The sequence below is a fragment of the Pongo pygmaeus genome, chromosome 9 (genome assembly GCF_028885625.2).
Source record: "Pongo pygmaeus isolate AG05252 chromosome 9, NHGRI_mPonPyg2-v2.0_pri, whole genome shotgun sequence".
Lineage (NCBI taxonomy): Eukaryota > Metazoa > Chordata > Mammalia > Primates > Hominidae > Pongo > Pongo pygmaeus.
In genome coordinates, this window is record NC_072382.2 from 124786019 (window position 1) to 124791273 (window position 5255).

Below are 5255 nucleotides of genomic sequence, written 5' to 3' on the forward strand. Positions count from 1 at the left end.
GTGATCTGCCCACTTTGGCCTCCCAAAGTGCTGGGACTATAGGTGTGAGCCACCGTGCCCGGCCACAAGATTTCTTCAAACATACTTGATATAAATTTGATTTTGGAAACATAGAAATGTTTTCTATGTTCGAAAATTGTATTACATTTAAAAAGTAATCCTTAAACATTAAAAATGAAAAAAAAATTTACTATGAAATAATTGGATATGTAAACCCTCAGGGAAAATAGTTATTTCAAGTGACTTTAGATCACAGTAATAGAGGAATATATTCTTTTTGTTTTTTTTTTTTGAGACAGAGTCTCACTCTGTTGCCCAGGCTGGAGTGCAGTGGCGTGATCTCGGCTCACTGCAAGCTCCGCCTCCCGGGTTCACGCCATTCTCCTGCCTCAGCCTCCCGAGTAGCTGGGACTATAGGCGCCCACCACCACGCCCGGCTAGTTTTTTGTATTTTTAGTAGAGACAGGGTTTCACCATGTTAGCCAGGATGGTCTCGATCTCCTGACCTCGTGATCCGCCCGCCTCGGCCTCCCAAAGCGCTGGGATTACAGGCGTGAGCCACCGCACACAGCAATAGAGGAATATATTCTAAACACAAATGAGGCGAGGTGTGGTGACTTGTACCTGTAATCCCAGCCCTTTCTCATACTGAGGCAAGAGGATCACTTGCTTGAGGACAGGAGTTCAAGACCAGCCTGGGCAACACAGCCAAGACCACAGTCTCTACAAATTAATAATAATAATAATAAATTAGCCAGTCAGGGTGGCTGAGGTGGGAGGATCATTTGAGCCCAACAGTTTGAGGCTGCAGTAAGCTGTGATTGCACCACTGCACTCCAGCATGGCCAACAGAATGAGACCCTGACTCTTAAAAAAAATTTTTAGGCCGGGTGCTATGGCTCACGGCTGTAATCTCAGCATTTTGGGAGGCCGAGGCAGGCGGATCACCTGAGGTCGGGAGTTGGAGACCAGCCTGACCAACATGGAGAAACTCCGTCTCCACTAAAAATACAAAATCAGCCGGGCATGGGGGTGCATACCTGTAATCCCAGCTACTCAGGAGGCTGGGGCAGGGGAATCACTTGAACCCGGGAGGTGGAGGTTGTGGTGAGCTGAGATTGTGCCATTGCACTCCAGCCTGGGCAACAAGAGCGAAACTCCGTCTCAAAAAAAAAAAATAAATTTAGACTTTATTTGGTAGCTTAATTGTAGTCATAATATTTGTTTTATTACTTTAAAACTATTTTATGGCCAGGCGAGCTGGCTTCCGCCTGTAATCCCAGCACTTTGAGAGGCCGAGGTGGGTGGATCACGAGCTCAGGAGATCGAGACCATCCTGGTCAATATGGTGAAGCCCCAACTCTACTAAAATACAAAAAATTAGCCAGGAGTTGTGGTGCACGTCTGTAATCCCAGCTACTTGAGAACCTGAGGCAGGGGAATCACTTGAACCCGGGAGACGGAGGTTGCAGTGAGCCAAGATCGCGCCACTGCACTCCACCCTGGTGACAGAGCAAGACTCCGTCTCAAAAAAAAAAAAACAAACAAAACTATTTTATGTATTGTAGACTAATGCAGTAAGTAGTAACAGCGTCAGGAACCAAGATTTTCAATGTAAGAAAAAAGACGTAAAGGATAAATTTTAAAATGTTAAGTAAAGGTCTTGGTAAATAAAGAGATGATATAGTAACTCTTAACTTTTTGTTCTTTTGTTCTTTGGAAAGAGACTCTCCACACGGAGAGTCTCTGGACCCCTGACCAAGGGGTCCAGAACACCCTGAGTCTCTTCCTTTGGCTTGGGGCTCTGTTAGATGGTCTTAGCTACAAGCAACAAACAGAAATAGGTACTCATTGACTTGAGGGGAAAAAAATGACTTGTTAGGAAAAAACCTGTTAGAAGCATAGCCAGAGAATCAAAGGAAGTGCCAAACCATCACCCGCCGCGGGAGGGCCCTGCGAGCTGTTTTAATCAGCTATTGCAGCATCACAAAACACAGCTGATTAATACAACGGCAGTGTCCTGTTTCTCAGAATTGTGTGGAGGGACTGGCTAGAAGTTCTTCTGTTGGTTTCTTCTAAAACTCACTCAGGTGACAACATCCAGCTGGTGGAGAGACTGGGGCAGGACTCAGCTGGGAAAGCTGTGAAGATGGGGCCATTCTCTCCACGTGGTCTCTCATCCTCCAGGAGGTTAAACTGGGCTTTTTCCCATCACACCATAGGCAATGGTCCAAGAGAGTGGGAGTGGAACTGCAAGGCCCATCCTGGCAGCCGTACTACAGCATCACTCCCACCGCGCTCTGCTGGCCAAAGAACGTCATCAGGACATCCCAGATTCAAGTGTTCATACTTCACCTTTTAATACGAAAGGCCACAAATAATTTTTATCTGCTTTTAATCAGCCACAGTCCATCTATAAACAATGGTTGTCACTGGTAACAATGATTGGCAGCTCCTTCCATCAAAAAGTAGACCCCTTGAATCTGGACCAGCCTTACGAAATGTTTTCAATGATAGAATGCTGGAGAAGACATGGGCCACAGCATCCCAGAAAGGCCGTATCTTCTCCCTCCTGGAACACTGCCTTTGCCGTGTGAAAAAGTCTGGTCTAGACTCCAGTAGGATGCAAGACCACGTGGAAAAAAACCTATGCCAGGCTCTCGGCTAAGCTCAGCTCACAGTCAACACCACGTGAATGTATCTACATGAGTTTGCCCACAGGCCAGAGGAAGAACTGCCCAACCAACTCACAGAATCACGAGCAATAAGTTGTGGTTTCAAGCCACCACATTTTGGGGTAGTTTGTCACACAGCAGTAGATAACCACCTCTGGGGCTCTCAGCGTCAGGAACTGTGCAAAGTCTCTCTGTATTTGTCATTAACATAACTGCTCCTAAGTCTGGTGCCCTGGCCTCTTGGCTGCAAGATTGCCAACTTTAGGTTAAGAGTCTACTTCTGAACCAACCAGCTACGGCAGAAAAGTGAGGGGCTGAGTCACTTAGCACAGAAAGAGGTCCTGAGGGTCACCCAAGCTGATATCTCCTGTTACCTCCACACTGCATCCCAAAGAGTCTGCTATTTCTGATCTCAATCTTCAAAACCCTAGCCCATTTCTCCACATCCTTGCCAACGTGCATGTTATCTTTCATCTTTTTGATGCTGCCATTCTGACATGTGTGAGGTAAGAACTCATTGTGGTTTTAATTTTTATTCTCCTGATGATTAGTGATGTTGAACATTTTCTCATCTATTAGTTGGTATTTGTATTTGTTTGTCTGAGATGGAGTCTCGCTCTGTCACCCAGACTGGAGTGCAGTGGCGCCATCTCGGCTCACTGCAACCTCTGCCTCCCGGGTTCAAGTGATTCTCCTGCCTCAGCCTCCCAAGTAGCTGGGATTACAGGTGTGCGCCACTATGTCCAGCTAATTTTTTGGATTTTTATTAGAGACGGGGTTTCACTATGTTGGCCAGGCTGGTCTCAAACTGCTGACCTCAGGTGATCCACCTGCCTCGCCCCACCAAAGTGCTGGGATTACAGGCGTGAGCCACTGCACCTGTCCTGTTTTCTTTTGAGAAATGTCTATTCAAGCTCCTTTGCCCATTTTTTAATGGGAACCCCTCTCCACTCTTGGTGGGAATGTAAACTAGTACAGCCATTATGGAAAATTGTATGAAGTTTCCTCAAAAAAAACTAAAAATAAAATTGCCATACGATCCAGAAATCCCACATCTGGGTCTATGCCCTAAGGACTTGAAATCAGTATGTTTGCTCTTCCGGGGATGTGGTCTACAGGCACTCGGAATGGTCCAGCATTTGACATACTGCTGTAGGCTTTCCTACAGTTCAGTCTCTAACAAAACTAGGCTGTCCCGAACACCTGGTAATAGAACTGTTTACCTTTATACCAGGAAGGTTGGGAAAGCACCAAAATCTGCATGTGGGCATGTGTCCAGGCAGACTTCATTTTGAAGTTTGTGCTGTGAGACCTAAAGTTCCTAGGAGATTGCCCCAAACAAAAAATATGTCAGCAGGGCCTCTGGTGGTTCTGTGTGTGTTAGATGTGTTCATGACAGGATCAAGAGTGATTTCCTTATCAAGGAGCAGAAAACCATTGCGAAAGTGTTGAAGGCACAAGCACAGTCAGAAAGCTAAATAAAAAATGAAGCTTACAGCCGGATGTGGTGGCTCAAGCCTGCAATCTCAGCACTTTGGGAGGCCAAGCCGGGCGGATCACCTGAGTTCAGGAGATCGAGACCAGCCTGGCCAGCGTGGTGAAACCCCGTCTCTACTAAAAATACAAAAATTAGCCTGGCATGGTGGTGCGCACCTGTAATCCCAGTTACTTGGAAGGCTGAGGCAAAAGAATCACTTGAACCCAGGAGGTAGAGGTTGCAGTGAGATCATGCCACTGCACTCTGGCCTGGGTGACAGAGTGAGACTCTGTCTCAAAAACAAACAAACAAACAAACAAAAAACTGCCGGTCATGGTGGCTCACACCCGTAATCCCAGTACTTTGGGAGGCCAAGGCGGGTGGATCACCTGAGGTCAGGAGTTTGAGACCAGCCTGGCCAACACGGGCCAACCCCATCTCTACTAAAAATACAAAAAATTAGCTGGGCGTGGTGGTGAGCACCTGTAATCCCAGCTACTCAGGAGGCTGAGGCAGGAGAATCGATTGAACCTGGGAGGCTGGGGTTGCAGTCAGCCAAGATCGCACCACTGCACTCCAGCCTGGGCAACAAGAGTGAAACTCTGTCTCAAAAAACAAAACAAAACAAAACAAAACAAAAAAAGAAGCCATTTGGAGTCATAATTTTTTTTAAAAATCACTATGTCAAAGAGCTATCTGCACTCCATGTTCATTACAGCATTATTCACAATAGCCAAGATGTGAAATCAACCTAAGGCTTCATCAAGGGATGAATGAATAAAGAAACTGTGGTACATATAAACAATGGAGTACTAAACAGTCATTAAAAAGAAGAAAATTCTGTCACTTGCGACAACATGAATGAACCTGGAGGGCAATAAGCTAAGTGAGGCCGGGCATGGTGGCTCACGCCTATAATCCTAGCACTTTGGGAGGCCGAGGTGGGCAGATTGCCTGAGCTCAGGAGTTCGAGACCAGCCTGAGCAACACTGTCTCTACTAAAATACAAAAAATTAGCCAGGCGTGGTGGCGGGTGCCTGTAGTCGCAGCTACTCAGAAGGCTGAGGCAGGAGAATTGCTTGAACCCAGAAGGCGGAGGTTGC

General features: G+C 46.5%; 1 pseudogene; it reads left to right on the forward strand.

Moving 5' to 3' along the window:
- Nucleotides 1-3802: 3802 nt before the first annotated feature.
- LOC129008755 (large ribosomal subunit protein eL34-like) lies at nucleotides 3803-4153 on the forward strand (annotated as a pseudogene).
- The last annotated feature ends 1102 nt before the right edge of the window (nucleotides 4154-5255 follow it).